The following is a 23,399-nucleotide window of genomic DNA, read 5'->3' as shown; positions in this document are numbered from 1 at the left end:
AAGTATCAGCATGAAAGTGGAGGGGGGAAAAATTGTCGTCTCTCCATCACTAAAAGTACAATGCATAGGTAGAAAAGCAGAATTTGAGGAAAAATACTTACTAATCAGTAAGGTTTTCTTCACCTTTCTCAATTTTTATTTTCTTGTCCTACAAGAGACAGTTATTTTATGTCACCTTTCTGGTCTGGGGTCTCTAAGAGAAGATAGTTTTGGGGTGAGAAGTGCACAGCCTGAGCAGAAGCAGCGTGTAACATTTCTTGAGTGTGGACAAGCACTGCATGCATGAGCGAGAAGAAATGTGTGTCAACCTGTGCTGGTGTTCCTAGGGAGCAGAGGGGAGGGAGGGCGATTTAGGGCCGAGCTTATTAGGGTTAGAAACCACTGTTCTTCAGGTTGTTATTTACTGATATTAACGAGTTGTGATCGAAGCACTTACCTTTATGACTGTTTTGTAACTTGCACTGGTCTGACAGGGCTTGCCTTGCCCGTAGCCTTCTAGAAGACGCGAAGCTCGCCTAAGAGTGTGGGGTTGGTTTTGGCAGCCAAAAGTATAATTAGAGTTCCACCCGCATGTATCTGGCTCGCAGAGCCCGGACAATGCCAACCTCCCGTCGGGTCCCGGCAGCGCCGAGGACGCGGGTGCCGCGTTTGCACGGCACTGTCCGGTCCCGCCCGGCTCGGCTCTGCCCGCACACCGTGAGCCGCCCGCAGGGACCCGCCAGCGGGACTTCGGGCACCTCCCGGTCGCTCCCCGTTGTGAGCGGCACGCCGGAAGATGCCGCGGTGCTTTGCCGGAGGTGCGAAGCCGCCGCTGTGGCCCGCGGGGCGGTGGCGATGCGGGCGGCAGGCGGCGGCCAGCGCGCCGCTGGCAAAGTTTGCCGTGCCCGAGGCGAGTTCCGCCGTGAGCGGCGGGCCCGGCCGCGCTGCGCTCTGCGGGCGCCGAGCCGCGCCGCGCTCGCAGGGGCCGGGCCGGGCCGGGCCGGGGGGAAGGGGCGTTGCCATCTGCTGTTAATTCCGCGGTCATTGGATTAGTAACCAGCGGTGATGAGATCAGCGGGATCGACTTTCGCGAGGGGGCACGGCGCTCGCCGCGCTCCCCAGCTGTGCCGGCTCTCGCATGAGGCGGCGGCGGGCGGCCCAGGGGGAGGCAGCGCGCACAAAGCCCGGTAGCCGCCGCAGGCCGCCGCCCCCGGGCAGGGCTCCCGGGCGGCCCGGCCGCCCCGAGCCCGCAGCCGCCCGCGGTCCCCCGGGCGCGGCGCCCGCCTCGCTCCGAGCCGCGGCTCCCCCGGCCGCCCCCGGCCCCTGTCGCCTCCCCGGGGCAGCCGCAGGCAGCCGGCGGCGGGAGCAGCCTCTGCTGGGCGGGGAGCGCGGGCTCCGAGCGCGGCGAGCTCGGCCACGGCGGCTCCCGAGTTTGTTTACTTGTGCTCCGCGCCTCGTCCCCGGGGTCCGCTCTCTGCCGGCATAGCGGATCGGCGGCGGTGCCGTGCTGGGCGTTTATGGTAAGTTTGCGATGGGCGAATCCCTTAGTTCGTGGGAATTCGGTGTTTTGTTGCACAGTATGTAAAGACGCGTTTGTGGGGGGGGTGGTTCTTGTTTGATTTTTTTTTTTTTAGTAGTGCTGGGTTTCAAGCTGGTGTTGGAAGAAATACACTTGCGAGCCGTTTTCTGCTTTATAATGAAGTGGTTTACAGTAGAAATTAGTTTCCTGAGCTGAGTAAGAGAATTATTTCTAGATGTTGGATAACTAGAGATCTACGTTTCTTGTAAACTAAATGTATTTGGCTTTGCGCTGCCGGACGCAAACCCTCTTGCCTAATGATTGCCACAAGCTAATGTTTTACAGTGGTTACTTGGTGCTTTTTCAGGCTGTAAAAGCCAAACCTCAGTTCAGGTGTTTAGACAAATCTGAAATACTAAACTATCTTCTCCGTAAGCGGGAAGTTGAACCTCCGTCAAGACAAACCTGAATTTGTATGCGAGACTGGAGTTTCAACAAAGGAAGGTATTGACTGAATTTGCCCTCGCGTTGCTCGTAAGAGCCCGGAGCCGGGCCGTGGGTTTGCTGCCGCTGTAAAGGAGCTGTTCCTGCCGGGGACCGAGGGCAGGGGACCGAGCGCTGCCCTCGCAGCCCCGCTCGTTCCTGGAGGGGCTCCGGCGTTGATGTGGCAGCGTCCGTGCTGGCAGCGAGTTTATTTCTTTGTGCCTAGGACGCGAGTGGAGACTGCTACAGGGTGGAAAGTGTCCTATATAGAGAGAGATGGCCAGACACCACTTCAGCTGCGGGTTTGATGCTGGCTACAGCCCTTCGGTGCTTAAGTCATACCTGATATTTTCACAGTGCTCTGTTTGCCTTCCGGTGACAGAAGCAATCCCTGATAAGATATCTCCACGCTGCAAAAGAGCTTATCAGGAGAAAAAAAAAAACAGTGCCGGAGAGTTGATGCTTGTGGCTGAAAGTGGCCTGACTTGTGCAGTGTATCTCGAAGGATGCTACATTTTTAATGTTGTTTCTGTAACTAAAGCAGCCCGTCAGGGACATGAATATCGAATTGCTGGTAGATTATTTGGTGCTGCTGACAGAGAAATGCCAGATACTGTACATTCTCCTAACAACAAGCGGAAGTTTTATAACTGGCCTTAGTCATGTAAGTCTGGTTTCCTTGGTAGCTAATGTGCCTCGGTGTCTTGCTGCTGACTCCGGATGTCCTTGGATGACCGTCCTGTGCTTCTGCCAGGGCTGAAGGGAGACTCGGTACTTCCCTACAGCGCCAGGATGAGAGAACTTCCCAGCTCCGTGCCTTCCTGAGGCCCTCGTGTGGGTGTTGCTCTGGAAGTACACGCTGGTGCTGTTGGGCTCCCTGTGCTCACTCCCAGCCCTTCGGCCTGTTTGTCTTTGCAAATGTCACTGCAGCCGGCTCTGGAGCTCCGGGCTTCCTGCTCAACAGGCTCTGGGGCTCGCCACTGAGGACGCAGTGCCACCTTTTAGCAAGGAGCTTTTCTGAGTTGTGAGACTTCTGGGGTTTGGTTTTGTGTTTTGGGGGGTTGTTTGGGATTTTTGTTTGGTTGGTTGTTTTGGGGGGTGTTGTTCATGGTGGGCTTTTTGTTTGTTTGCTGTCGTTTGGGTTTTTGGGTTTTTTAAGAGAAGCATAAACCCCTCCCATGAGAAGTATTAATTGGATATCTTATTTCTTGAAAGAACCAAAACTTCTGATTTTTGGTTTGATCAAATGACAGTCATCTTTATGACTCGTGTTTGTGCAGCATAGGAATTTCTGAATGATGGGACATCTCTCCTGTGACTCCACAAGCAACAAGTCATTAACTTGTCAGGCTTCATTGTTGCTGTGCAAACTTTTGTAATGGATTTTCCATGTACCAAGAAAATTCAAGGCAGCTATTTTTGTCTCATTTTCCTTCATAATCACTGTTTTCCCCTCTTCTGTGTATAGGACATTGACCTCTTTTCATGGAGAAGGAAAGTTATTTTCACAGTGGTACTCAATACCATGTCACAGGACTCCATGTGATGTTTGCTTTGCGTTGGCTTCTTTTGAGACAGCTGGGGAGTTTTCCTATGAGGAGCTGTTTTGTTACGCATTTGAGACATAGTGACAGCATTGAGGAAGAAGGCATTACATGATTTTCTGAGATATCATTATTAAAAATCCTTGGCTGAAGTGATTAGCAAGATCATACTAGATACTCAGCTGTCCCATCCTGGTAATTCTTCATGGCCAAGAAGAGGAAGGTAGAAAGAGGGATGCCTTAAGTTCTGTAAGCCATGCTGTGTTTTAGCTGTCTGTTCTTCTCAGTCTGCCGGGCTGTTCACTACTGCACTGACATCCTCTGCTCCATTCCTTTTGTGCTGGGGCAATTTTACTTCAGTGTAAACTTGATTCTCTCGCAGTGGTAAATCCCAGGTTGAATAATGGTAATGCAGAGTGGCCTTGATACATCTATTTCCTGCATCAGTTAATGAGGATGAATGCTCTGTTCTTAATAGAATATCCATGTAAAGGAAATCTAGATGCATTTTCTTCTCAGCAGGTTTCCCAGGACAGAGGATGGATGTAAATGTTGCTGGGCTTCATAAATTGTCTCTGAAGGCTGAGGTGAGACTGATGGTAGAGAGCAGGGGAGGCTGGTCCTGCTGGGTGCCCACCTTGCTGGCGCCGTCCAGGAAGCAGAGCTGGGCTGGTGGCTCAGGGATGCAGGGCTCCGTGCTGGCAGAGCTCTGCATGGATGGATGGATGGATGGATGCAGTCCATCTGAGCTCTGTCAGTGCAGTATGCACCTTGAGGCTAGTGGAGATGCAAGCCATGTTTGTTGTCCTGGGAATTTTAAGTATTTATTAAGCCAGAATAGATCCATTTTCTGTGATGAAGGCGTTGGTTGAACCTGCCCACTGAACAGTTAACCAGTTTTTGAAATCAAAACTCTCTGTGAAGTTTCTACATATGGATAAATATTTGCTTATAATTCTGGAAGCTGGTGTTGTTGGACTGACTGAAAATCAACAAGTGCTGTGGATTGAAACTTGCCAGACCAGACAGCTACCTCACCCACTGTATTTTTAATGGGGTTGTGTATATGTTGGTGAATCTGTGTCACTCTGCAGCATGCGCAGCCTTCGGGGGTGGCTTGGGGCTGTCTTTGCAACATGCTCTGTTAGCTGACGTAGGTTGTGCTGTAGGGTAAGATATTAATGCATCATGTGCTTCCTGGAAGAGCAGTTCGTGTCTTCTGACTTCTTTAACTTAGTCAGCTCAGGCTCAGGTTGTTTGTGGGGGTTGGTTGGTTGCTTTTTGCCTTGAAAAGGCGTGTGTGCATCCCTACCACTGGTGCTAGACTGTGCTGCTGGTACACTGGAGAGTGCTGCTCCAGAAGGGCTGAATGCAACTTCACTGATAGCTAACTTTCCCAAAGAACAAGAGATGTCTGTTATTTTGTTACGTGTCCAAGCTGCTGTTGCCTGAAGCCAGCAGTGTTGTGTGCTTGACCTGTGCTCCCTCAAGAGTTAAAGTATCTGAAATGGTGGATGCTGTCTGAATCCTGCTTTCAGGTGATGTTCTGCAGTGATGTCAGGAAATGCCTTCTCCTCAGCTGCTTGTACAGCTCTACAGCCCACAAACCTTTAGACTGGATGGTGATAAAATTAAAAGTTCATTTTGGTGTGTTTTTTCGTGTTTGGGAAGTGTATGGGAATCAGTATACTCAGCAGCATTCACAGCCTGTCAGGGAAAAATCCTTGCCCAGAAGAGATTTAACAGTGTGCTCCAGTGGCCTTGGTGGTAAATGCATAAAGGAGAGCTAGAAAATGTGGGTTATGTTTTTTGGTAGCAGTGGTGGTTAAGGGATCAGTGCTCACAGGGTGCTGTGACTTTGGGCTAAGAGCTGCCATTTGACTGGCAGTAATTGATGAAAACTTGATGGCTCTGTTTTGGCTGCTTCTGCTCTGTTAAAGAGCTCCCCACTTTCCTTCCTTTGGCTCCTTTTCCACCAGGAATGGAGTAGTGTCAGGTACTACTAATTAAATGCACATATGTGCATGTTTATATTTTTTGGAGAGTGTCGTTTTTAAGTGGATGTCACTGTTGCCTCAGAGGCCAATGTGGTGCAGCATTTAATTTCTGTAGCAGTTGAAATGCAGAAATTTTACATAATTTGCTGTGATTTGGTCATAGCTAAGAAGCATGTGAGGAGAATTTATATCTATTTCCGTTCTTAGTAAGCGGTGAGGTGCCTGGACTTAAACATGGGTGCTTGTGTGACCTGAATCTGTTCATGCTGACGTCATTTGAACGTAGACCAATGCTGAGCAGTATTCTGTATAATTTTTTGCTTCCCTGTGCTTATTTTGCATATCTTTGGATTGAACGTTGTGGGGTAATCCTGCTCATGACAAGTGTCAGATGACAAGTTTTATTGTGTTGCATTGCAGAGTGTGGTGACTTAGCAACTTTATCTTTGACGATTTGTCAGCAGCTGAAGGGACAAGTGAGCTTTGGTGTGCAGCAGTGTAGGAAATCCATCTTGGAGCTGATTGCAAGCTAATTCTTTCAGAGCTGTGTACAGCAGATGAGTTTGCTTGCTTGATTTAAACATGAATTTCCAAAAGCTTGTTCCTGTACTGCCTTTCTCACCGTAACCTATTGTTGAGGTCTGGTGTGCACTTGTCTGCTGTTGTGCCTTTCTGCAGTAACAGCTCCTAAGGGAAATCTTGCCAAGAGATTTTGAGGAAGAGAAAAGATTGGTTGCATTTACAGTGTCTCATGAGAAGAATGAGGATTTGCTTCCTACAGAAATGGGTCCATACCCTGAGAATTAACCACGGTCCAGACTGCAGGAGCGCATCTCCTGAAGCCTCCCCTTGCTGGGATAGGGAGCTGCTGAGGGAATTCCCTGTGGAGAGGTTGGACAGCCTGGGACTCCTTTGTGCTGAGGCAGCAGAGGCACTGCTGACAGCTGGCTTTGCTGTTTTATTTCTTCTGTAGTTTTTCTGCTTGGCACCTGAGTATGGCCCAGCTCTTTGTGAGAGGGGCAGGCAAAGCCAGTACCAAGAGACCAAGGCCAGTGCCAAGAGACTGTTCAAGCTCCATCTACACCTCACAGCAGCAGCCTCATGTAGCCCTTGTTAAAAAGGGCGTTCCTTGAATGTTTAAAAATCAACATATTTAGAATTGCTTTTTTAAGGAGCGTTAATCACGCAAGAGCACTTGTATAGCTTTAGGCATGGAAAAAGGTGTGATTTTTCATATCTGATGAAAGGTTTAGGTACTTAATTATCATTTAATTTTAACTGCTTCTCCTCTATCTCTTCTTCAAATGAATGCAGAAACAAATTGCCTCCAGCAGAAGGATGCCTTTTCCCATTAGATATTGGAGGTCATAATTTTAAAAAAGAGCCACGCTGCACAAAGTATTTACATCAGTGCTACATTTCATACTGAGAGTGTGCTGTCCACAGAAATCCCTGAGGGATAGTGCATAGTCATGAGTTGTGTGTTAGTTCTTTGTTTTTCTATAAGAATATTCTAAGCAATAGTTTTGCTCTGGAAGGATGAAAATGGCTTGGAAGAAAGTTGGCTGTTGTCTTTAAACACTGGACTAATTCTCAAAAATATTGAGCTTATTTCCTAATTAAACTGTTTCATGATAGAAACCACACAAAATTAAGCAATAAATTAACAGTATTGTCAACAAGGATTGTACTACTTCACATGAGAAAATTCCATGACAGCCAAATCTATATGTATAGCCAAAGAAATAGTTGGTTTAAGTGGTAAATGGAATTTTGAGGTTTAACTACTTTTGAGTTAAATTATGGTGAAATTACAAACAGTTTCTTGTTTTGAGAATGACTTTAAGGTAGCTTGGCACACTCTGTAATCTGGAGGCCAGTACCATTACTTCTGAAATTTGTTTTCACAGTGTTTTAGACCCCGTTTCCAGAATAAGCTCTGCTGTCATTTGCTTTTGACAACAGAATTGTTGCAGTGGTGTGAAGTGAATGGTTGCTTTAAAATAAAGTTTACATGTTAATTTGTTTGTACTTTTATTCCTTGCTCAGTGATGTAATTGCATATAATTTTGTAGTGTGTCCTGTATTTTACTCCATTTATGTGAATTGTCGGCTCAAGATATAAATAATCTCAAAATTCAGTGTAGCTGACCTGGCGATTTAAGAGTTAAAACTGAAACCTGGTCCTTATGGTGCTGTTTGTGGTATTTTCTGGCTGAGACGCTTTCTTGAGTTTAAAAAAAAAAAAGCCCATTAAAGTTAAAATTTACTACTTCATTTGTTTGATTATCTTGAAAGTTAATCCTAATTTATCGTGTAAAAAGGTGTACTTGGAGATACTTCAAATTTGTGTAACATCTGCATGGGGAATTAAGTATCTGTTCCTCATGGCTTATCACTAGTCTGCTTGGATTTAATTTGAGAATCTGAGAGTGTGATAGGAGCACATGCTGAACTCTTTCAGAGACTTAGGGTAATTTGAGGCTCCAACTAGTTCACTTGGGCAGGGCCATTACTTTGTTCTTTGCCTAGGAAAGGAGCAGCAGCAGTGCACCTCTGGGCATGTGCTAAACCTGAGAATAATAAATTAAATTCTGACCTTTGATATTTTTATCCCATGCTTCAGTAAAGTCTGTGGAGCACATTTTGCGTGTCTGACCCTGCAAGGAGGTTCAGGTGCATTGTCATCCTGCTTTCAAAAATTATGATGCAGCATAAAGAAATCAAAATACTGTGTTCCTTGTTGTTGAGAAGTGTTGTCAAGCATGTCAGATGACAGAAGTTGTTTGAACTAAAGATGGTGGCACATCGAAGTCTATAAAAGACAGAAACATTGTCATCCCAACCTCATTTTATTGTGTTGCTGCATATTAGTGTTACATCTGGTTTGTTCCAGCACCTAACTATCCTTGCACTTCAGCATCATCAGCCTCTGATGCTGTTAACATCTGGGCAACATTTGCTGTGATATTCTCACTTCTAAGTGTGCTGGTCATTCACTAAATATTTATGGAGTCCTTTGGTTTTGATGTTGCAAGATAAAAAGGGTGGATTTTCTATCATCTTTTGTATTCAAAGGCAAATGATACATTGAAGCCGGTGATTATTTAACATATTATCACATCAAGAAGTTCCTTTGTACTTTGTCAGTGCTGACGTAACTGTTTCAGTAGTCTAGAAAACCTTGCACATAGTTCACTGCTGACTTGTTTAGACTAAGATGCAGTTGCGAGTGCAATGATCATCTACCAAAGATGTGAGAATGTGCTCAGGAAGGATTTGTTACAACACGTGCAGTATCTTATCCTTTGAGTTCAAATAAAACAAGATGTATTAAACAAGCATGAGCATGAGACCTGGAATATGTCCTCGTTGTTTTTAAATTTTTTAGCATTCCTGTTAGTGTTATTTGAAACGAAGTGTGTGGGTGGAGAGAAGGCAGAGAGGCTCACCTGTGAGATCTCTTGGTAGCAATGTGCTGAAGTGTGGACAGGGAAAGAGACGAGCATTCAACAGCAGTTTTTGAAGCTGATGGAGAAAAAAGTCATTAATTTGTCAAAGGGACTAAGGCTAAGTATTTGTCAGGATTTAAAAAATGAAACGGGGTTAAAGTAGACCTCACAGGCAGGGTGCATGAAGGGAACCATCAGGAACTGGTGCAAGGTCCTCCTCCTGTGGTGCTCAGCTCCTGTGAGGAGTCAGCAGTGATGTGGCAGCAGAACCTCCCTCACCTCCATAAGCTGCAGTGGGATGGGAGGGAGTGCATGAGGCTGCTGCCTTGAGTCCATGTCTAGGGATACAGTGGGCTTTCAGTTTATTATAATTGGGGCTTTTTAAGTGAGTCACCTTTAGCATTGATCATTGGCTTGCATTCCTTGCTCATAGACCCAGTAACAAGAATCAAATAGTTTTTCACTTGAATACACCTCTGTCTAGCAATGGTGAATAATAGTGCAAGGGAAGAAAAAATGCATATGTTTTAGTTCATGGCAGTTTAACTGCTGGAAAAAGACACCAAAGGGAAATTCAGAGTGAAATGTCTCAACACTCAGGGGACGTGAGAGTGACTGATGAGCTTGCTTTTACTGCTTTACTCCATCCACATCCTGCTAATAGAGGACATGGCAGCAGGAGGTCTTTGGGAATGCAGAATCCAACCTACCCCCTTTGCCCCCCTCCTTTGCTCCCCCCCCCTTTGCCCCCCTTTACTTTTAGATTTTGTTTTCCCTGTGGTAAAATCTTGGGAGCCTGGGTGGGCAGTGCCCAGGGTTAGACAGAAATGTGACTCAGTGCTGCCTGGTGTGCAGTCATTCAGGAGAAGAGCAGAAACTGTTTCTCTCACCCTGTAGCTAGAGGCTGGGGATGTAATTCCTGTGTGTGTAATTCTGACATCATGTTTTCTTCTGCACATGGGTGAAGATAATTAATTGATGCAGAACTGTTCTCCTTTTTGTTTTAACTATTGGAAGAAGTGGAAAAACCATTGGCTAAACCTGGCATCTAAATTTAGACGTCTGAATTAGCAATGCAGGAAGCAGTAGCGTAGCAAACAGCTCAGTTCCTCCGGAGCACTGCTGGCTGGCAGAATAGAAAATCTGGGCACTTAACAAATGCAGGCATCTCTTTACACCTCCTGGGAAAAATGTGTGTGGGATGCTTCCTCTGGATAATCCTTAAGCCAAGGCTAAACTGGCAGTTTAGCTTTTGTCAGAATTCCCAGTGAAGGGGTTTTCATGAGGGACTTTTTACTTTTAATTTTTTTTTTGGTTTGAACATTTGCTTACAGGGGGGTTTGCTTCCACAGCTGTTCTGCATTTGGTTTCCATAGTGGTCAGGAATGTGGTGTGCTGAAATCAAAGCTGAGCCTAATAGTCTATTGTAGAAATAGGATTGTAAGGAAAAATTCAAGCAGTTACTTTATCACAGCAACGATGTGTAGGTTGATGGTCTTGGTAGAATTCAGTTCAGTCTCATGGTACAAGAAGAAATTTCATTACATGTAATAATTAGCTTTTGAAATAAAGAGGATCATCTTTCATTTTAATCACCCTGCCTTAATAGCAGGGAAGAAAAACCATTGTTTTGTAAGAGTCCCAACTCTGTTCTCAGTGTTTGCTAAAATGACATTTTAATTGAATTTTATATTTATGGGACTGATACTTAAAACTTGTCATTCTTGTGGGTTCTTACCTGTTTCCCCTGTATATTAACCAGTTGTATTTTTAAAGGCTGTAAGCTTCTGTCCTGCTTGTTTTGCCAAAAAAAATTCCACAAACAATTCCTTGTGAGGAGAGTTATTACTTCTACTGGTCATTTTTAACGTGCAACTCTTTAATATTCAGCCACATTTCTCTTGTTAACACAAAGCCTGATATATATGTGCTTCATAACCCAGTATGTGCATAGCTTGTAAATAAATTACAAAAATAGGTTTGAATTCATTAGTACTTAGCCAAACTAATGGATGGTAATCAGTGTAATGGCTGATGATAGATTGTGCTGTGCCAGCAGGGGAACTGGCTCCCAGAATGGTAACACCAGCTCAGGAGTGACTCGGGACTGGCTGGTGAACGTGTTCTTCTCCAGATGCTTTTTTAATTCCTTCAATTAACTTGATTAAGCAGCTTAGCTTAAGTAAGCAGAATTTGTGACTTGGAAGTTCTCCCATGTAGTATTTTCCCACTGCCTTAGGAATTAATTCCTTTAATGTTGTGTCTGTGAAGCAGGCAGCCATGGTCTCTCCACAGACACGAGATGGGGTGTGCTTAGTATGAGGGGCACACACAGGGGTGGTGTTTTCCCTCTCTGCAGCTGGGGCTTGGCAGAAGTCATAAATCACACAGTGATTTCTGCACAGTGCAGCTGAATGGAGCCTGACTATCTTATTTTTTTATTGGTGTTGGAAGTTCCCTCCTGCTTGGATCACTCTGAATCCTCCATCAAGAGAGGAGCACACTGTCTTCTCTGTGCCCTGTGGTTCCCCTGTGGTTCCCAAGCAAGGGAATTGCATTTCCCAGTGGTACCACCGCTGTCCCTCCACCAGGACCTGGTGCATTCTCTTTCCTACCCAATGTTTTATCTTCACAGCATGTGTCACTAGGGGACAGGGAAAGGGATGTTAAATAGGGAGTCAGGTGGCAGCACGGAGTTTGTGTCCATCTGTCTGCTTTCCTTGAAGACATCCCTTCCCTTCCCAGCAAGGATGGGGGTTATGTTACAGTATCCTGTATTTTTCAGAGCACAGGAGAGTGGCCTCAGCTGGAACCAATTTCTTCAATCCTGCAGATCCTTGTGGTACTGGGGAGCCCACCCATCAGAAACCACTGCAGCACAAGCAGGATTGACTGCTGGGTATTGGGACAGCCTGGAGCTCTGCAAGGCTCAGCTCTTGTGTTTACAACTACTGGCTCAACAAATTGTTTTCCAACTTTTAAGTCATTCATTCTGGTCCTGGCCTGCAGTTTTTTGTATAGATATAAGTTATTTCTGCAGTATCAGAAGTTGCAGTGTCTTATACAGATTGGCATTAAAACCATGCAGTAATTTCAGAAATTTAGATCTGTGTTTACGGGTGGGTTTTTTCCCTTAGGAGAATTTCAGAGAGGAGCCTGACACTACATCTACTTTTTCTGCTCCCCTTGATTATCCCATGTTAATGAGATGATAATGTATTCTGATAATTGCTCATGAGTCTGCTACCTAATGAAAGGTGAGGGTTGAGTGTGCTTCCATATGCTTCTCTTTGTAGTAGTGCCAGGTGGGGAGGTAAATATCTTAAAAGGATGCTAAAAATGGGTAAAATCTTAAGCCAAATGGGGCTTCCCAGTATTCAGGAAACTGACAGTGGGATGTACAGGAAAAGAAGGGAAAGGGATGAAAAGGAAAGGGAAACTAGAAAGACGGATTGTAACAAAAAGCCATTTGCTCTAGATGTGATGAAGATGATATGTGGGGCAATTGAAAATACTTTTGTTTTCCATTCCTGCCTTCACTGTGGAGGAATACCTTTGTTCATGAGAGAGATTCTTCAGGTGGTTAGGGGTGTTAATGGGTTTTAATGCTCCATTAAAATTTCATACTGTATAAATTAACTTTCTTCAAACTTGCCTCTATTTTTGATCTCTTCACTGTGAATTGTGACAGAGTTCATGCTAAATGTGAAAATGCACTACTGCTCTTGATCCCATGATTCTTGCAGCAATTTCTGTGTCCAGAAAGCACTTCAGGGAACAGTTTATCTGTTCAAAGTATGGTTGGAATTTAAACCCCCTCAGATTTCCAGTATCCTTAGATTTTCTTTTTCCTTAACCTGTTGGCCAAAAGATTTGCTTTCCTCCTCTGAAACTATTTGTAGTGTTTGTGCAGTGTCCCACATGGTTTTACATTCAACAATGGTGTGGATTGTACATGTCTTACAAGTCTTTTGCAGCAGTAAATGATAGTTTATTTGAGAAATGCGAGTTTGCATTTAGGCTTGAGTGAACATCTTGGTTAGTTCAAATGGTTCTGGAAGGATCTTTGTATAAATCTACTTCATGTTATGCTACTTGTGTTGCTTTTGAGGATGTAGTAAACAAAAACAAGTTTAGCTCTGATGACGTTGAAGAAGGAGTAATTTTCCCAGTATTTGTTCAGGAGTGCAAGCCATACTGAGGTCAGTGTGTTGTAGTTTTTATAACTTGGTGGGAAGATGACTTGTTTTCCTGGAGGTAGTCCTTTACTTTTAAAGATATTTCTAAGTGTTACTTTTATTCTTTGTCATGCTGGAAATCAAGATGGTCTGTATATCCCAATACAATCTAGGGTTTTGTTTTTCCAGAACTAAAAACTCTGAGCACTGTGTTTTCAATATATTCCACCTGTTGCTGAAGCTTAACTTGTAATTACTGATGTGCTTTCTCTTTGTCTGAGGTACTGTTGATCCAAATTTAGACTGAACACATTTTTCTCCAGGGCAGAACAGCTCCCTGCCTGAGTTATTGGAGAATCAGAGTCTGGCAGATTTAGATCAGGTCCAGAAGGTTGTCTGCAATCATATCAAATATGGGAGGGTTGTGCAAAGATTAATTGGAATATGCTATTTTTTTAAATATAGCTTTTGCAAGGTTTCCAGAACATGTTACTCATTTCATTTCAGCAGCAGTACACCTAAAGATTAAGTGCTAGTATATTTTTATTCCTATCAAAACTTGCATCTTGGTACAGTTTTCTTCTAAATAACTTTCAATCTTTTTTTTGTCCCTTTTCATCCAATGCATTAAAGAAGGAAATAAAGTTAGTAATTAATTGTTACAAGTAAAATGCTGCTTAAAAGAAAATTCCCTGCAGAAGACTGCTTAGTAGGGGGAACTACAGTGTAAAGTTATTTTTAGAAATACAGGCCTTGTGTTTGAGCTTACAGATCACAGTTTGTATTGAGAGTTGTCCTGTAAGCAGGCACAAAGCTGATTTATTTTTATCCATAACTCTATTAGGAAGTCTGGTGTGGGTTTTTTAAAGTACTTTCCTGTGGTCAGAAATACCTGGAATTGTTGGCACTTGCAGCATGAATTTCTTTGCGGATGTATGTTGTTAGGTCAGTTACAGAGAGATCTAAATGCTACTCCAAGTAGCAACTTCTTTCACCGTGGCTTTTCCTAGTTGGAGGCCCTGTCTGATTTTAACACTGCCAAGTCTGTTACAGTTTTTCTCCACAGAACAGTATTGATTTGAAAAAGCAGCCTTTCTGCTTAATCTGGCTCTAAGATAATGAAAGAGCCAAAAAGAAAATTGCCTTGCACACAGCCAGCAGGGCTTCACTGATGCCAGACTGTACCTGGCAAATCTCATGGCCTTTTATGGGGAGATTATGACATTGGTGGGTCAGGGAAAAGCAACTGATATAATCTACCTGCATTTATGCAAAGTATCTAACACTGTCCCACAGGACATCTTTGTTTTTAAACTGGAGAGACATGGATTTGATGAAAGAATCACCCCATGGATAAGGAGTTGGCTAGAGCAGGCTGCCCAGGGACTGGTGGATGCCCTGTCCCTGGAAGTGTTCAAGGCCAGGTTGAACAACCCGGTCTAAGGACAGGTGTCCCTGACCATGGCATGGAGATTGGAACTAAATCTTAACACCACAAAATCTCCTCAGTTGGAAGGGACCCTACAGGATCGTTAAGCCCAACTCCTGGCCCTGCACAGGACACTCCAAGAGTCACACCACGTGTCTGAGAGCGTTGGCCAAACGCTTCTCGAGCAGGCTTGGTGCTGTGACCTTCCCTGGGGAGCCTGTTCCAGTGCCCAGCCACCCCCTGGGTGAAAACACTTTCCTGATATCTAACCTGAACCTCCCCTTACTCAGCTTCATGCTGTTAACCCAAGTCCTGATCATCTTTAAAGTCCCTTCCAAACCAAACCATTCTATGATTCACCACTGTGAGACCCATTCTGGGTTCTCACCAAGGTGTTCTTTTTGTCTTCAGGAGTCAGATTTTTGACATTTTTGACATTCACTGTCTGTGAATCTTTAACTCCTTGAAGCCCTTGCACAGCCTCCTGCATTACCAAGTGCTCTATTTCCTAAATTAATAAAAAACAGACACAGAAATACTACTTGGTTAAATGGGATAGCTTTTATAAGTGTGAGGAAAATCAGGTTTGTTGCTTAGAGCTTAGGCAGTTTGTTTTTATGATATTACTTTCTCCATCATCCGCACTTGTCTGTGCAATTGTTCTCTAGTGACAGATGGGCTTTAGCAGTGGCTGGTGTTTGAAACAGATGAAATTCATTGCTGTTGTTTAAGAAATGTGGGATTTTGCAAAAGCATTTATTTGTTTAACAGGAAGTTTTGTCATTTTGTCTTTTTGTCAGCACTCCAAAGAAATTCGATTTGTTAGCTCACCTGGGAAATACAGAATCAGCTGTGCAATCTGATTTTGTCATGATGTTTCCTTAACATATGTGAAGCGTGTTTACTTAATTTCTGTTGTTTAAAAGGGAACTGTGGGACTGATGAAGCATTGCTTCCTGGTTTTGTGTCTTGTGGCTGACTTGACATGAAATCTTCAGGACACTTTGCCTGCAGTTACAGTTGTGATGGGAGCCCGTTCTCATCAGGGTTTCTTGGCAAGATGTGGCCTCGCAGCCCAGCCTGATGTTCCATGTGCTCACTTCCAGGATGTGTGTCCTGTCCTGTAGGAACTTACTCTGGAGCCTGCTGCTGCTCTGTCAGATTTGGCTGAGGGTGGCTATTGACTGAAGTAGCTGAGGGGGAAGGATTAGGAGGGATACAGATGGTGTGATTGTGTAAGTCTATTTTCCTATTAAACAAAATACGCTTTTGTTCAGCATCAAACTCGTTCTCATGCATTCATCTCCTGCATGTTTGTGCAAGAACAATGGCTGGGTTCCCTCCAGCCTTGCCCTCCCCCTCTCACTGTGCAGCCCTGAGTGGGGGGACTTGGCCTGACCCCTGTGTGCGTTTTGTCCACATGTGGTTTGTCCAAGGCAGCCTTTGAGGCATCTCTTCTACATCAGTGTGTTCAGTTCACAGGGGGAAGAATATCTTCAGCTCTTGTCTGTTGTGTTTGGCCGGAGGCACGGTATCTTTGTGTCACTGGACTTTTGCAGCACTGCTGGAAGCATTAAAGTCATCCAGGTCACATCAGGAACAGCCTCTGATGGGCTGCCTCAGCTGAGCACATCTCACTGGTATTGTCTGTACACTGCTGCTTCAATCCAAATGGGAATTAAACAAAGTAAGACTTCGATGGAAAAGAAGATGACAAAAGTATCCTGGTCATTCCAGAAGCATTGCAAATGTTAAGCTGTTAGTGAATGCCTTTTTATAAATGATACTGAGGCAAGGCCCTAGGATCATCCACTGCAAAATGTACAGACAGGCCCAGGGAGAGTGGAGGCATCTCTTGTGGAGTGGGGCAAATCTCCAGCAGCCTGGGGATGTTGTAGATGCCCACAGAGGTGCCACTAGTGAGTGCTCCTCCTTATCCCCATCGTTACCATGAATTGCCCCTGGAGAACCAGTTGCAGACCGAGGCTCCCTCATGATCTACAAAGGCCTGCCAAGTTTGGGAAACACTGACACAATCAAAGAATGAAGCTTGAGCTGAGGGGCCAAATTTTCAGTCCCATGTGCTATTACAGTTTCTGCAGTTGCAGTAAAGTTCTGGTGAACAATTCTGTCAAGCCAGAGGAGCTCTCATCTCTCTGATTGCCCCTTTCTACCTTCTGCAGGCCTTCCCTCAGTCTGCTCAGGGATCATCTCTGGCACATTCCCTGGGATTTGCAACTGGCCAGACTGAGGAATGATGCTTTCCAGGAGTATTTCTCATTTATGGCTTTTTAACTTGTTTCATTTTAAAGGCCAACTGGCTCCAGTACACATTACAGCAAAAGGAACTGCAGTAAAAGGAAGGCAGTGGGAATGCATTCAGCAACATTTCGAAGCCATCACTTAATGGATGTTCTGATTTTGAAACTGAAGCTGTAGGGCTATTGATCCTCTCCAAAGCTGTAGAGGTAAAATGTAAAATGAATTGCCTAAAAAAAAAGGATTAGTAACGACTGGTGAGAAATTGCAATATCAAAAATTAATTATTCCTTGGGCTTTAAATCTCACATGTGTGACACCTATTGGTATTACTTACCTGGTGAAGCATGGTGAGTGGAAATGTAAAATGGCAGTGATCCTGTAAAATGCAAGTGGAGCTGAAAACATAATTTTCAATTTAGTGATAAGCCTTTTTTGTGTGTTAATTTGCCCTTTTAATATAACCCTGACACTTGAATATTAAAAATTGTCACATCAGCTGTTTGGGAAAAACAGGAAGGTATTCACTGTGACAGAAGGGTGGCTGAAGGGTGAAAGATGAATGATTTTGAAGAGAAAGGAAGATGTAAGTACAAGCTCATGCCTGTGCTGAATTCAGACATGAAGTTCAGCTGTGCCCCTTAGGGCAGCTTGAAGTGACTGTGGAAATTTGCTCCATGGTTTGGACTGCTGCCTAAATAGATGGCTCTGCCTCTGGGATTTTAATTTTTTTCCTCTCTTTCCTTTTGCCAGAGCAAGTATTAACATAACTGTCTGATATTCTAGGTCAGAGGGCTTTTTCATTTGAACACAACCTGACAAAATAAAACACTGGATTTTTACTCACTTTAGTTTTCTGAGGCAGACCTATTTCAAGGCCATTTGAATGCAGGTGGCTGAAGACAAAAGGGAAGAATGACTAGGAAAGGATGGTAGAAAGGATGTAGCAGCTTGAATATCTGTACCCTTATGGTAATTGCATGGGTATTCCTGTTTTATACCCTGGAAAGAAAAGTGCTGTTTCCTTTCAGGAGCTTTAGAACTGAAATATTGCTAGTTTTAAAAGCACTTGCATAGTAAAAAAAAGTAATGTTTGTTGTATTGTGTTACTATGTTTGTTTTTCGAATTGCATTGCTGTGTTCTGAGAAGTGATTACACAGAAAAACTGTTTACAGACTTTAAGTATTTTCAGTTCATGTTTCTTCAGAATAGAAATGTCTTCATCTAAAACCAACTTTCAGCATGAAAGGGGAGAATTACAGAAACACATGCAGAGAGAGGAAGGCATAAAACCAACCCAAAACCTCAAGTCAGCTCTGTTCCAAAACACGGTAGATGGAAGTATTTAAAAATATACATTCCTCTGTATTCATTACTACTCAGGATTCTTTCTGCATTCTTCATCATATGACTAAACTGCTTTTAAGTCAGATGGTACAGATGGTATGGTATTTCAGATTATTCTAATTCCAAGCAGCTAAATGCACAGTCTTTTTTAATAACAAGCTTATCCTGAATTTTGAAACAATTACATTTTTGTAACATTACAAAACAAGTTACTCTTTATGGAGGAATGCCCTTGGGATTTTCAGGATTTGCGTTCCTTTCAGGAATGGAAGAAGTCATGACTTACTGCTGCATTGTTCATCCCACATATTAAATGTCACTTGCTAAGTGTGCACGCAGTATCGACTTTTGTCTGTAGCTCAGGATAGCTTAGAATAGCCAAGCATTTTTGTCTGGTTGCGTTGTTATTGCATATTCCCAGTTTGACAAAGGAAGCCAACATTGTTGATTTATTGCCCATTTTGAACAATGTTGGATACCAAGATCTGTAGTTGAATCCCAGCTACCTAGTCTTTTTAAGTGCCAAAAATGTGCTTAATTCATTATCACCCTCAAAACAGTGTTGTCATGGTTATGTAGCTGTTTGCACACTGGGAACAAAGTCGACAGACACTGGGCCTTGTGCCTTCACATTGTCTGGGTGGGGTAAAAGTCCTTGTCCTTGAACATCTATAAACCCTTTTCATCGATTTGCCCAGCACAGCATATCATGTGTTTTTCTTCTTCCTATTCCTTCTGTAGGGACTTTGGGACTGGAGTTACATTCCGAGTGTTCAGACACTGTATCTGCTCTGTTCAGGCATCCCGGGAAGGAGCAGTTTTGGTGCCCACGGAGGAGTGGCCGTGGCTCAGAGCCTCCTGCTGCCTCTCTTGGCATTCAGGAGTCCCTGCTGGCTGGTGACAAAGCCCACGTTGGCAGGGGAGGTGGCACTGAGGTCTGGCTGCAGGAAGAAAAAAAGAATGAGGGCCAATAGCAGAAAGAGTGAAAACTGCTCTGTAGACATTGGCAATGCTGTTGGATAGAGGAATCTCCTTCCCTGCTGCTTTTTCTGATAGCCACTTTCACTGGTCACTGTCATTAGCTGGGACTCACCTTCTGCTTCTCACTCTTTGGGTAAGCGTTATTTCAGGAGGATTAACCTGAGCCTTAGCATGTTCCTAATGTAGTTTTGAACTGGGTTTGTGTTGTCGTTTCTTATGCATGTTTGTCAAGCTTCCTGCGTGTCTAGTTTGTGATCCAGAGGGAAATACAGCCTGAATGCTGAAAGCTGACTTTGCCGAAAGCGTGTTTCTTTTATCAGTTATGTTCTACTGATGGCAACATACCAAACTTAAGACATGCACTCTATTTAATTACAGCAAAGTGATGTCCCAGCAAGCCTTTCTGTAGTAATTGTAATTTGTGGTTTTATTGTGAATAATTTCCCTAAATATTTTAACAGTCTGAATGAAGATGCTGCTAAGTGACATTGACACACTTTTCCTGTTTGGAGTTGTGTTGTTCCTGTACAGTACATTTACTCTAATCATTGTAGCTTGACAAAGCTCAGCATGAATGGGAAACTGTGAGACAGAAATTATTTAGGCTGCAAAAACTAACAGTCTTCTCACACAGGGATAAGTGGTGAAATTTAGTGTTGGTCACTAAACCAGTGTAATGGAGAGGTCCTATACTAAGCCAGTTTGAAATATTTTATTGTCTTTTAACTCCTGTAGTGGTTTGAAATTACTGGAAGAGCAAAGTTTTGGGAAAACCTTTAAAGCAAAGCTATACAGTGAAAATTAATGTTCTTTCTATTTCTGAATATTTATGTATCTGGTGAGAAGATTTTGGCAAGGAAATCTAAGTTTCTTTATGAGGTGTAAGATTGCAAAAAAGCAATCGAATGACACTGTGCTTTGACAAGTTTTTATTAAGTCAGGAGATGGTAGGAAGGTTTTACAACCAAATATTTCTGTAAATGGGTTGAACACTAACGAGTTTGACAGGGACAGTCTTTGGTCCCCAACCCAAGGTTTTGGTAATGCTGTGCAGTGCGTTCGCCCAGTGCTGCAGACAGGAGGCCGGTCTGGGGTCCCTGTGCCAGATGAATTGTTTGTCACTCCCCTTCACAGGAACGTGCATGACTTTCCCATGGCTGCTGGTGTGAGAAGCTGCCTGCAGATCCCGTAGTAGAAGTGGGACAAGGAGGACTTTGCTGAGGCTTCTGTCTGCGCGTGTGTGAGCTGTGGCAGTAGGGAGGGTTTTGTTGGTGGAGACAGGCTGGGCCCTGGTGAGCTGTGTCCCTCCAAGAGCAGCTCCTGGTAGCCTGGAGGGCAGAGTGGTGCTTCCCTGCTGTTCTGTGCCTCTGCTGGGTCTCTGCCATTGCTTGGTGTGAAAGGGCAGGACACAGGCAAGGCAATAGATGGTCTGGCCTTTGAGACATGTTGCTCCTGCAGGCACCAAGGGGGCTGTTGTGACTGCCAGCAGGATTTCATGGATGAGTTGCTCGTCATGGAGCTCACAGTGCTGCTGCCTGGGTTGGGAGGCAAGGCTGCTCCTCATGTAAATTCTTCATGTCACCTGCTACTCAGCTCCAGCAATCAGAGCTGCCTAACTGTAAGATTTTTCCACTGTTGTTCCATGCTATGTCCATACAAGGCTATTTGGTAAAATATTCCAGTATATAATGAATTGATGTGGTAGTGTTCATCTGTGATGAAAGACTTAATATTGTAAGATACAGCCTCAAATCCTAGCACTTACTGAGGGAATCCCAGCTTGATATACACTCAACTGCAGGCACAGTTGTGTGTATGTCAAGGTACTCATAATGGTGCATTTTACTCCTCTGAATTACTGATCTATCTATTAGCAGCCTATTTATGTTACAGTTTGGGGCACATGAGGAAGAATGTCTGTGGCTTGCCAAGTGAGTCAATTCGGTGTTTATAATTTCTTGGTGATTTGCCAGGCAAACATCTGTGCCAAGTTGAGTTTCTCATGTGATCAGGAAGTGATACAGCAGGATGCACTGAGGACTTCCCCAGCTGTCTCCCCTCAGCACGCTGACAGGAATGTGGCAATTGTCTTGTGCTTTAAAGCAGAAAATTTCAAAGGCATATAGAGCTAAATCTCAAACAGAAATCACTGAAGTTCCCTTTGAAAGTCTGATGTTTTTCCTTTTCATTTCCTTTCAAGCTCAGATAATCACTTTTTAAAAGGAACTACGCAATCCCTGAGCATGTGTCCTCCAATGAAAGTTTGCTTACAACATTTACTCCTGTTGTTTCCCTGTGTGTGTATTAGTGTTACTATTTAATTTCTCCTGGGGTTACAGGTATGGAATAAAGTACCGAACTTGCTTTGCTGGGTCAGACTGGTGTCATAGCTTTGAAACAACCCATGAGCGCTTCTGCACTACTGGAAATGGGAAGCATCAACTTAAATGTAATTGCTGTTTAAAGTTTTGGATTCCTCTTACATGGTTTGGAAATGAGTAAGGGGAATATTCAAGTTGACCTCACATGGAGAGCTCCTGTGAATTGTGAGTCTTCCTGCAAATGTGATATGAGGGGGTTGGATACTTAGGTATATTGTTTTATTTTCAAACATTAAAAGCAGTTGGAATGAGTTGGTTCTTTTTGCACTGATATATTTACATATGTCCTTGTGGGAACCAGCCACCAGAAAATATTTTCCTGTAGTAACTTAACTTCACGTGGTTTTGAAAAATCACCTTTGTACTTATTTCTTCTTTTTTTTTTTAAGGAAGACTTTCATATAACATAGATGTGGTTTCATTTTCTGTTTTTAATACATGCAGAAAATACTTTACCGTTATTTGCCATTGGAAGTAATAAGAGGACTTCATTCACTTCTCAAACTTGGTTGGATGGTAAATTTCACAGGGTTTTTTCCTAAACTTTTTGTTCCTTTTTACTGTGCATACATATTTTGTGCATACATGTTTCTTCTCCTCTCCCAGAAATTGTCTTTGGAATGGGACTGTGTGTTTGGAATAGAAGTTCTTTAAAAGGAAGAACATGGGCTTGACTTACCAAGTGAAATCTTGCAGGATATTTTTTGCAAGAACGTTTCTGCCCATCTGCTGTTTAGCATTTTATGTCAACCAACTGTCACCTGGGCTCTTCAGCCTCTTGGGAGTGTTGAGATTTTTTGTTTCTTGAAGCACGTCATCACTCTGTCAATAAATCAACAGTGTGGGTCTACTCTGCTATATATGAGCATTCCTGGATTTGGCACTGATTTTGCTAGAGGACAGAAGGATGTCTGCTGCTGCAGATACTGTTTGATCCCATGCCAATCACCTATTTGAGTTTATAGGACTTTGTCTTCATTTTTATGCCTTTAGTAGTTTTAGAAGTTCTTGATTTATCTCTACACTCTACCTGAGTTCTGAAATGTGAACAAAAATCTAACTTATCCAGGCTTCAGAGAAGTTTTCCTGGTGCTTTTTTGCCCTGTTTGTCTGTGGAAGGAGAGAAATAATACATCTGAAAATTATGTATTCCCCATAATGTGTCTCACTGTGTTCCAGGTCAGCTGAATACTGAAATACAGGAACTATGGATTAGCCTGCTGTCCATTAGCATCAGGAACATCCCCAGTTGCAGTAGCTGCCCATTAGAAATGTCTGCCAAAGAACTGAAACTGCCATTCTTCATTTGTCCTTCTATGGCTCCTTCTCCTGATTACTTCCTTTCTTTCTTCTTTTTTTTTTTTTTTTAAGCTCCTTTTTTTAAAAAACCTCACTATCTTGATAAAATTTTGATATTTTTCTCCTTTAATTTAATGCCAGGGTAAGTTAAAAAGAAACACTTAAATTTTGCTGCCATTTGCTGTTGGCTGCATTTGTTTTAATGAGGGCAGAGAAGCTGAAGTCTCTGTCAGCAGGGTCCAAGACAAAGCATGTCTGGAAACAAAAGATTCTGACCGTGTGTGTGTCTGAGAGTGAACTAAAAGCACAAGTGAAAGTGAAGCTACCGCTACACATAAAATTTATCACTGTTGTGGGGAACAGCATCTGCCTGCTTTGGCCCGCTGTGGACTTGGCCAGACAAAATAGGTGGAAGGGCAGAAGGTGGGGAGTGTCTGCATCCTATCATGAATTGGAGGAAATGACTGTCTGCGCCCCGTGCACTGGTGGGCTCCGCATCCTGCTGGCAGCCTGGACAGCGCTGCAGGACACTGCGCAGGGAGGAGTGAGC

The 23,399-nt window shown here is 43.7% G+C and overlaps 1 protein-coding gene across 2 annotated transcripts in view; it reads left to right on the top strand.

Moving 5' to 3' along the window:
• The first annotated feature begins 994 nt into the window (after positions 1-994).
• The window catches only part of SPSB4 (splA/ryanodine receptor domain and SOCS box containing 4), an 83,992-nt gene continuing 61,587 nt past the window's right edge, over positions 995-23,399 (top strand). The window contains exon 1 of one of the 2 annotated variants that reach the window (XM_063408405.1): positions 995-1,499. The gene's annotated coding sequence lies outside the window, so the exon portion shown is untranslated. Of the gene's footprint in view, positions 1,500-19,277; positions 19,303-23,399 lie in introns of those variants that run through there. The other variant, XM_063408406.1, reaches the window with a different exon arrangement.

The sequence above is a fragment of the Prinia subflava genome, chromosome 11 (assembly GCF_021018805.1).
Source record: "Prinia subflava isolate CZ2003 ecotype Zambia chromosome 11, Cam_Psub_1.2, whole genome shotgun sequence".
Lineage (NCBI taxonomy): Eukaryota > Metazoa > Chordata > Aves > Passeriformes > Cisticolidae > Prinia > Prinia subflava.
Note: the sequence above shows the minus strand (reverse complement) of the source record. Positions and strands in the feature narration are given on the sequence as shown.